Here is an 11,025-nt window from a genome sequence, read left to right on the forward strand (position 1 = left end):
TCTACGGGTACGCCATTTTGCCTGCCTGTGCCATTCTGCCAACATAAATTGGCATGCGGCAGTCGGCAAGTGGTTAAAAAACAGTTTTAGTTCTCTGTTTCCTTAAAATTCTTACAAAGTTACATACTTGGTAAGGTTGAAAAAAAAACACTGGTCCATCCAGTTTAACGTGTATGTGTTGTGTTGGTATGTATGTCACTACCATTTCTTATTTAATCATTATTACATTTACTTATTAAGTGCTGTCAATTTACAGAGCACTTTAAATATATATTTTACAGTATCTCACAAAAGTGAGTACACCCCTCACATTTACATGAATATTTTATTATATCTTTTCATGTTGACAACACTGAAGAAATTACACTTTGCTACAATGCAAAGTAGCGAGTGTACAGCTTGTATAACAGTGTCAATTTTCTGTCCTCTCAAAATAACTCAACACGCAGCCATTAATGTCTAAACCGCTGGCAACAAAGTGAAAATGATCAAATTGGGCCCAAAGTGTCAATATTTTATGTGGCCACCATTATTTTTCAGCACTGCCCTAACCCTCTTGAGCACCAGAGCTTCACAAGTTACCTCTGGAGTCCTCTTCCACTCCTCTGTGATGACATCACAGAGCTGGTGGATGTTAGAGATCTTGCACTCCTCCACCTTCCATTTGAGGATGCCCCACAGATGATCAATAGGGTTTGGGTCTAGAGACATGCTTGGCCAGTCCATCAGCTTTACCCTCAGCTTCAGTGGCGGCTGGTGAATTTTTAGGATGGGGCATCAGACCCCGCCCTTCCTTCTTGACCCCCCACTTGATGAAAATGGGCGTGATTTCAGCAGAATAGTGGGCGTGACTTAACGAGTGTGCCTCTAAGGGGTGTGGTTAGCGTCTGAGATGAACGAGAGATAGAGGGAGAGGGAGGAAGAGAGGGTGGGACAGCAGGCCCAGGTCCCACAGAACAAAAGAAATAGGTGTATTCTAGAAAGTTTAACAATCAGCAGATAAACATACTCCAAACACCTGGTGTTAGCACTTCAATCACCCCGACACCATCGTTCTTATGGTGTCAGGATGATTGAAGTGCATTATTTCTAATATTGCATTGTAATATAATATGAAATCATTCAACTCACCATAATGCAGAATCAGTGGGAGCCCTGAATGTGTCACCTGCCGCATCACCTGCCACCAGATGCCATCAGGTGTCCCCAGCGGAGTCCGTCTTTACATAAGGTGCCCCCAGCGGAATCCATCCTTACATCAGGCGCCCCAGCGGAGTGCATCCTTACATCAGGCGCCCCCAGCGGAGTGCATCCTTACATCAGGCGCCCCCAGCGGAGTGCATCCTTACATCAGATGCCCCAGCGGAGTGCATCCTTACATCAGGCGCCCTCAGCGGAGTCCCTCCTTACATCTGTGTCCCCATTAGTGGATTTCCTTCTTACATCTGTGTCCCCATCAGCGGAGTCTCTCCTTACATCTGTGTCCCCATCAGCGGAGTCCCTCCTTACATCTGTGTCCCCATCAGTGGAGTCCCTCCTTACATCTGTGTCCCCATCAGCGGAGTTCCTCTTTACATCTGTGTCCCCATCAGCAGAGTTCCTCCTTACATCTGTGTCCCCATCAGCGGAATTCCTCCTTACATCACTGTCCCCAGCAGAGCCCCTCCTTACATCTGTGTCCCCATCAGCAGAGTTCCTCCTTACATCTGTGTCCCCATCAGCGGAGTTCCTCCTTACATCACTGTCCCCAGCAGAGCCCCTCCTTACATCTGTGTCCCCATCAGCGGAGCTCCTCCTTACATCTGTGTCCCCATCAGCGGAGCCCCTCCTTACATCTGTGTGCCCATCAGCGGAGTCCCTCCTTTCATTTGTGTACCCAGTGGAGTTCCTCCTTACATCTGTGTCCCCATCAGTGGAGCCCTTCCTTACATCTGTGTCCCCATCAGCGGAGCCCCTCCTTACATCTGTGTCCCCAGCAGAGTCCCTCCTTACATCTGTGTCCCCAGCAGAGTCCCTCCTTACATCTGTGTCTCCATCAGCGAAGCCCCTTCATATATCTGTGTCTCCATCAGCGGAGCCCCTCCTTACATCTGTGTCCCCATCAGCGGAGCCCCTCCTTACATATGTGTCCCCAGTGGAGCCCCAACTTACATCTGTTATGCCAGCGGAGTCCCTCCTTTCATCTGTGTCCCCATCAGCGGAACCCCTCCTTACATCTGTGTCCCCATCAGCGGAACCCCTCCTTACATCTGTTTCCCCAGCGAAGCCCCTCCTTACATCTGTGTCTCAGAATAATATTAGAGAACAAAACTATTTAGAAGCTAATCCTGAGGGTCCTCACCACATCCGAAAGAAATATTTTGAAAAAAAAAAAAAGAGAAAGCCCCAAGGGATAGTATGGGCAAGGAACCATCACAGGATGAATGGAAAATAGTACAAAAAGTGGAGAAAAATAAAAATGTTATTGAATATATAACAACGTAAACATCTAAAAAACATTAAGCGGAACAAACACACAATAGAAATACAGCTGCTAAATACTGTGGCACACAATACATTTATAGACCGTAGGTCAAAAGTAGACTGTTGCTACATAAAACCCTACATGTTTCGGAAAACACAAAAAGATTTTTTTCCTTTCTATGGTATATGTACTTCCTTCTTCAGGAGTTCAAAGAAAAGCATGCTGTTATATTTAGGTCATATGTTCCTTTTAGGAAAAATGGTACACAACATTATGCAGGTAGATGGAATCCCACATCCGGAGGTCCACTGAATTTGGTAATCACCATATGGTGCAGATGAATAGAAAGATTTCCTCCCCAATCGATGGGGTCTTGTTACCCTCTTAAATGTAAATCAGGCATAAACCAAATCTGTGTTTATTTAAAGCTGGAGTGAACTTTGTAGAGACGCTTTTCAGGCAGTATAACTGCGGTATAGCCGCGGTGCCCCATTGTTTTCAATGGGTAGGAGCGGTGAAGGAGCGGTATACACACTGCTCCTTCACCGCTCCAAAGATGCTGCTAGCAGGACTTTTTTTTACCATCCCGCTAGCGCACTGCTCCAGTGTGACCTGGGCTTTCACACTGGAGACACAGCAGCGGCTGTTTTAGGACGGTTTGCAGGTGCTATTTTTAGCGCAATAGCACCTGTAAAATGAGCCAGTGTGAAAGGGGTCTTAGGGGTGTACTCACTTTTGTTGCCAGCGGTTTAGACATTAATGGCTGTGTGTTGAGTTATACTAAGGGGACAGCAAATTTACACTGTTATACAAGCTGTACACTCACTACTTTACATTGTAGCAAAGTGTCATTTCTTCCGTGTTGTCACATATAAATATATAATAAAATATTTGTGAGGGGTGTACTCACTTTTGTGAGATATTGTACATTCACATCTGTCTCTGCCTTCAAGGAGCTTAAAATCTAAGGTTCCAAACTCACATTCATACATACACATACTAGGGCCAATTTAGACAGGAGCCAATTAACCAAAGAACTCTTTATATAGTTTAAGATTGAATCCCTGTATATTGTGACTGCTAAGAAACACATCTTAAGTTTTTTTTTCATTTATCAAGACTTCTCGCTGACACCACCAAGTGGAAGAGAGTTCCACATCCTTCCCCAGTTCAAGACTGAACCGTCTCTCATCCAACTTTATTGTGTAGCCATGTGTCTTCTTTAGAGACCCAAGGAATCCATCTGTTTTTCATATCCCATCTGATCCCCATAGAATAAGCATCAGTGAGAACGGGGACTTAATGTAAAAAAAAGATGAAGTACGGAAAGGTTTCTTCACAGTAAGAGCTGTGAAAATGTGGACTAGACTCCCTCCAGAGGTGGTTCTGGCCGGGTCAGTAGATTGCATTAAAAGGCCTGGATTCTTTCCTAGGTGTACATAATATAACTGGGTACTGACATTTATATGTAAAGTTGATCCAGGGAATATCCGATTGCCTTTCGGGGGATCGGGAAGGATTTTTTTCCCCTGCTGTAGCAAATTGGATCATGCTTTGCTGGGGTTTTTCACCTTCCTCTGCAAACAACAGTCAAATGCTGATGCAAGAGATGTCCAGTCTAACAGAGATCAAGTGCATATATAATAGCTATAATAAACTAGCCAGTGTTGCCAGGTGTAGTTGTATATACATTTACTGGTAGTCTTTGAAATATAACACTTTCCATGGAATTATTGCTGGAGAGATGTGACCCACCCCACTACCTGTTATTGCAGATTACAATGTCATGTCATCACTGTTGCTCTCTAGATGAACTTGTACAGTCATCACTTCATACAGATCATATGATATTTCCTATTTCAGCAAAACCAAACATGAAGAGTATGATAAGTGTCCTCCAGTGCTGCTTATTATCTCTACAAACTTCATATCACTGTCGGATTTATGAGAAGTAGAGTAATGAGAAGTGAAGTATAGGAAAAAAAAACAATTACATCCCTTGTTTCATTGGAAACATAAAACCTGCATGTTAGTATTGATAGTAATCCTAATTCAGCTCAATTTTTCATAAATTAGCCTTAAAGTGGTAATAAAGTCTAAGCCCTTGTACACACGGTCCGACATTCCGACAACAAAATCCGTCTGATTTTTTCCAATGGATTTTGTCCGAAACTGGTGTTGCATACACACACGGTCGGACAAAGTTGTCGGAAAATCCGATCGTTCGGAACGTGATGACCTTCGTTCGTTGCAACGGGACTATGTTGCGGCTAGTAGCCAATAGCTATGGTCTCGTAGTTTGATCTGAGCATGCGTGGCACTTTGTCCGATCGGAATTCTCTACAAACGATCAGACAAAGTCCTATCGGATCATATTGTCGGAAAATTTGATATCCAGCTCTCAAACTTTGTTGGTTGGACATTCCGACGGAAAAAGTCCGATGTAGCCCACACACGGTTGGATTATCTGACAACATGGTCCGATCGGACCTTTTCCGTCTGAATTTCCTACTGTGTGTACAGGGGCTTACACTTTTGAACCTACAGGCAAGCTGTTAATATGGCTTACCTGTAGGCAGTGCTGGCCCATCCATAAGGGGAGTACCGGCGTCACCCCTCCTATCCATGTGTCCAGCCCCCTTAATCTACATGCAGGGTGCTGGATGCATGGATATCAATAGGTGTGTTTTTTTTAAGCACATGATTAGAGCCAGAGGCTCTAATAGGTTTTAAAAAAGGGTGGGCTCGGGGCTCAGAGCACTGCGCTCCGTGCCCACCCAGTGATATGACAATGGCAAATGAATATTTGCTATTGTCACACTGATTCTGCCTCCCAGGCAATCAGGAAGCAGGTCCTGAGACCTGTTTCCTGATTGGCCAAAAAGAGAAGCTACCCTATTAGCCAAGGGAGGAGGAGAAGACGCACGGTGAGGACACCGCTGTGATGCAAAGAGTATGGTGACACTATTGTGACTGTCATGCGCATGTGCGGGGGTTACACCTTTCAAACAGCTGGATAGCACAAATTAGGAAGGAAGACCAAGTGTTGATGAAAGGAACTCTGTCTGAAAGGTACGGTAATGCCCCGTACAGACGTTCCGATTATCGGACCACAAAAGTCGCTTTCGGACAGATCGTTCGATAATCTGATCGTTAGTACGCAGCTTTCGACAGCCGATCACGACAGTCCGTCCAACTAAATCCGAAGGAACAAACAGGAAAACTTTGGTCGGATGACAGCCCATCGTACGACAGTCGTGTAGTCAGTACAGTATGCGTCCGATAAAAGTCATTAGACAAACACCACGCATGATCGGAAACATGAAAATAAACCAGAAGGACACACAGGTCACACGTTTTTGACATCATTTAAAATACGTAGCTACGCACGACGGAAGATTTTGCCAGAATCGTACAACAAAAGTCTTACACACATTTTGCACTGTTGTATTCAATCTTAGTTGTATACAACAAAATGTGAACGATCGGTCTTACAATAATCGGAACGTGTGTACGGGGCATAAGTCTTCAATGTATACTAGCACATTATTGCATTAACCTGCAGGGGGGGCAGCTATTTTTCTCTTCACAGGGTTTACTACTGCTATAAAGGGTTAGTTCACTCTTCAGATATAATGGAAAGGTAAACTAACATTGTACACCCTTAAAGAGGAAGTAACCCCTGATGAGTTTACTTCCTCTTTCATTCGCTGCAAAGGTAAAGCATAATAGACTACTATACATCGCATAGTAGCCCATTATGTGTCACTTACCTGACACAGGAGCCAGCGAAGTCACCGCTGTCACCTGTAGTCCAGCGCATCCATCTTCTCGGTGGGTCTCGCTTCTCTGCCGCTGTCATTCGGCGAACCCGCGATGAAGTGACTCCCGCGCATGGGAGCCGCCACCCGCGGCATATCGCCGTTGACCGCGGCACGCCATAGACAGCGGTGCCTGTCTTTCGGCAAATATCTCCTAAACTGTGTAGGTTTAGGAGATATTTCTTGGACCTACAGGTAAGCCTTAATCTAGGCTTATCTGTAGGTCAAAGTTGGTTGTAAGGGTTTACAACCACTTTAATAGGAAATGGTCACCTTTCATCACATTAACATGGAGGATGCCATTTAATTGCCATTAAATATCTGCACATCATTATTGTCAGTGATATGTTTCAATCAACAATGATAGATTTTTAGGGTGGCAAAACCCATACACTGTAATGAACCTAATAATACAATAAGAGCCTTATAGAGTTAGCACACAGCATCTAAAAAATTTTTTCGCAATACAGCTGCATTCATATAGAAGCACTATAGTACAATAGGTACAAATATCCAAGTAGTGTATCAAGCATAATGTAATGATTATGTATTATGTATTAATTACATCAAGCATAATAGAGCAAAAAGTATCTACATGAATATAGACAAAAGGAGCCACTCTATCATATGGTATTGTTGCCACAAAAAGCTTCAACTGTTAATTCCTCCATTCATTGATCTTTAATAGGTCACTCTTAAAGTGGTTGTAAACCCTTACAACACACTTTGACCTACAAGTAAGCCTAGATTAAGGCTTACCTGTAGGTCCAAGAAATATCTCCTAAACCTACACAGTTTAGGAGATATTTGCCGAAAGACAGGCACTGCTGTCTACGGCGCATGCGCCGTAGACAGCGGCGCGCAGGCGCACTGAGCGTGGCATCATCGACGACAAAGATGCCGCGTGTGTCGGCTCCCGTGCGCATGCGCGGGAGTGATGTCATCGCGGCTTGGCCGAATCACAGCGGCGGAGCAGCAAGACCCCAACGAGAAGATGGATGCGCCGGACTACAGGGGACAGCGGTGACTTCGCTGGCTCCTGTGTCAGGTAAGTGACACATAATGGACTACTGTGCGATGCATAGTAGTCCATTATGCTTTACCTTTGCAGGGAATGAAAGAGGAAGTAAACTCACCAGGGTTTACTTCCTCTTTAAGTTTTAATTCCTATTACATTTTTCTTTCCCTTTGTCTACTACATCTTTTAATTGTGCATTTCCTCCTGCTTCCAAAAAGTGTCCCTTTACCTGGTAGAAAAAAATTTGTCCCAGAAAGTACTATTAGTGGGGAATTGTATTCCCATTTTTCTTGCTTGTAAATGATATCCCATACTTCAAATACATTTCTTATCAAATCCTGCATTTCTTCATCCAGTGTTCTATACTTTTGTGGTATCCATATATTTTTTATCTGTGTTTTACTCAGTGGGCTTTCCATATCCACCCATCTTTTAATTTTTTGTCCATTCTATCATCTGTGCCATTATTACTGCATTATAATATGTTTTTATATCAGGTGCATCCACCATGCATTTTATCCCTACTTAAGATTGCGTGTTGTACTCTTGACTTTTTACCCTGCAGGACAAAGCGCCAAAGACATTATATGTAATCTAAACACTTTAAAAATGATTTAGGTAGTCAAATTAGTCAGAGTTATAGTATAAATAATGAATACAGACAGACACTGAAAAATTTGGCCCAGCCAACTAAACACCAATGACTTCTGTCCTTAAAGGAGTTGAGTTCCCCTATGCCTTGCATCTACCTCATTTTCTGAAGTCCCTTAGAACAGTAACAACCCCTACTATGTATGTAATCCTTATGCTGCTAGTCTAAGGAAATAAATAGGTGTATTTACTTGTTTTACCCACTTGACGGCTACAGCATGGTCGTCCAGTTCTGGGAGGGCGTCTATTGACATCCACCCAGAACCGTGCCTGCTGCAGTGCATTCTTTGATCACTGTGCCTTTCACAGCGGCCCTTTACCAGGTGAGCAGCTGTGTCCCATCGCGAAGGATGGGGAGATGGCGAAAGTATCAAATTTATTCTTCTGCTCAGTCTTCACAAGGGAATTGGGGGGCTTCAGTAACCAAAACTGCAGTGTTTGTCCTCATGACACATCACAGGAAGCACAATCATGGCTAACAGAACAGAATTAGAAATAAACTTGGAAAACTTAACATTAATAAATCACCGGGACCAGGTGGCTTGCACCCGAGGGTACTTAGGGAACTCAGTCAAGTAATTGCCAGACCATTATTCCTAATTTTTACTGACAGTCTACTGACTGGAATGGTACCAGCTGATTGGAGAAAAAGCCAATGTAGCACCAATATTTAAAAAAGGGCCAAAATACATCCCTGAGAATTACAGACCAGTTAGCCTAACATCAATACTATGCAAACTCTTGGAGGGGATGCCATCTGGATAAAGGAAGGCCTGTAGGCGTGGTGTATCTGGATTTTGCAAAAGCATTTGACACAGTTCCCCATAAACGTTTACAAAGTAAGGTCCGTTGGCGAGTACATGGATTGAAAACTGGCTACAAGGATGAGTTCAGAGGGTGGTGATAAACGGGGAATTCTTAGAATGGTCAGGGGTGGGTAGTGGGGTCCCCCAGGGTTCTGTGCTGGAACCAATCCTGTTTAATTTGTTCATAAACGACCTGGAGGATGGGGTAAAAAGTTAAATCTCTGTATTTGTGGACAACACTAAGCTAAGCAGGGCAATAACTTCTCCGCAGGATGTGGAAACCTTGCAAGAAGATCTGAACAAATTAATGGGGTGGGCAACTACATGGCAAATGAGGTTTAATGTAGAAAAATGTAAAATAATGCATTTGGGTGGCAAAAATATGAATGCAATCTACTCACTAGGAGGTGAACCTCTGGGGGAATCTAGGATGGAAAAAGACCTGGGGATCCTAGTAGATGATAGGCTCGGCCGTGGCATGCAATGCCAAGCTGCTGCTAACAAAGCAAATAGAATATTGGCATGCATTAGCAAGGGGATTAACTCCAGGGATAAAGCGATAATTCTCCCACTCTACAAGACTCTGGTCTGGCCTCACCTGGAGTATGCCGTCCAGTTCTGGGCACCAGTCCTCAGGAAGGATGTACTGAAAAGGAGCGAGTACAAAGAAGGGCAACAAAGCTAATAAAGGGTCTGGAGGATATTAGTTATGAAGAAAGGTTACGAGCACTGAACTTATTCTCTCTGCAGTAGAGACACTTGAGAGGGGAAATGATTTCAATTTACAAATACCATACTGGTGACCCCACAATAGGAATAAAACTTTTTTGTGGAAGGGAGTTCAATAAGACGTGGCCACTCATTAAAATTATAAGAAAAGAGGTTTAAACTTAAACTGCGTAGAGGGTTATTTACTGTAAGAGCGGACAGGCGGTGATTTCAGCGGGGAGCATCGATAGTTTCAAAAAACTTTTAGATAAGCACCGGAAGGACAGCAACATACAGGGATATACAATGTAATACTGACATATAATAACACACATGGGTTGGACTTGATGGACTTGTGTCTTTTTTCAACCTCATCTACTATGTAACGATGTAAACACACTTGCCGGTTATCGATATTCCTTTCCTCATGCTGTCACATCGCGAGGAAAGCCAGTAATCAGCAAGTGTGAAAGGGGACAACTACACAGATAATCAAGGCACTGATCATTAGTGCAGCCCCAACAGTGACAATCAGTTCTGCCAATCAGTGCCACTTATCAGTGCCATCTATCAATGCCATCCGTCAGTGCCGCCTATCAGTGCCCTTCAGTGATGCCTATTAGTGCCCTTCAGTAATCAGTGCCTCCTCATCCATGTCCACCAGTGCTGCCTCATCAGCACACATTAGTGAAGGAGAAAAATTACCCGTTTGTAAAATGTTATAACAGAAAACTTTTTGTTGGTTTAGCAATAAATAAAAAAGTGGTGATTAAATACCACCAAAGGAAAACGGTTTGTGTGAAAAACATTATACAATGCTGCATGATCACGCAATTGTCATTCAAAGTGCTAAAAGCTGAAAATTGGCTTGGGCAGGATGGGGGTAGCCTGAGCTAAGGGCAGATGGATTCCTTGAAGTAAACACTACATGAAGCATCTGCCCTTACTCAAGATTTCTGCGTCTAGAAATACTAGGGGTGTTTTTCAAAGTGATTTCTCAACAAAATAAAAATTGGAGACATAGATGGATGATTTGTTTTAAAAATGAAAAATACATTTCAGTTTGTGGTGCTCAGATGCAGTTAAAGTGATTGTAAAGTCTTGTTTTTTTTTTTTTTTTTTTAAATAACAAACATGTTATACTTACCTGCTCTGTGCATTCAGTTTTGCACAGTGCAGCCTGGATCCTCCCCTTCTCAGGTCCCTTTTTCGCTGCTCCTGGCCCCTCCCTCCTGTCGAGTGTCCCCACAGCAAGCAGCTTGCTATGAGGGCACCAGACCTGAGCTGCAACTCAGTTTTTCCATTGAGACACGGAGCCGCCATTTGGGTTTCTGTATCTTGATTGGTTAACTGACTTTAATTGACAGCCGCAGGAGCCAATGTCGCTGCTGCTGTGTCTCAGCCAATCAGGAGGGAGAGTCCTGGAAGGCCGAGTGACTCGTGGACATCACTGGATAAAGATGAGGCTCCAGTAAGAATTAGGGATGGTGGCGCGGCTGCTACACACAGAAAGATTTTTATAGAATGCATTAAGATAAAAAAAACTTCTGCCTTTAC

The sequence above is a fragment of the Lithobates pipiens genome, unplaced genomic scaffold (assembly GCF_037356315.1).
Source record: "Lithobates pipiens isolate NorthernLeopardFrog02 unplaced genomic scaffold, aLitPip1_a1.2 Scaffold_10, whole genome shotgun sequence".
Taxonomy (NCBI): Eukaryota; Metazoa; Chordata; class Amphibia; order Anura; family Ranidae; genus Lithobates; species Lithobates pipiens.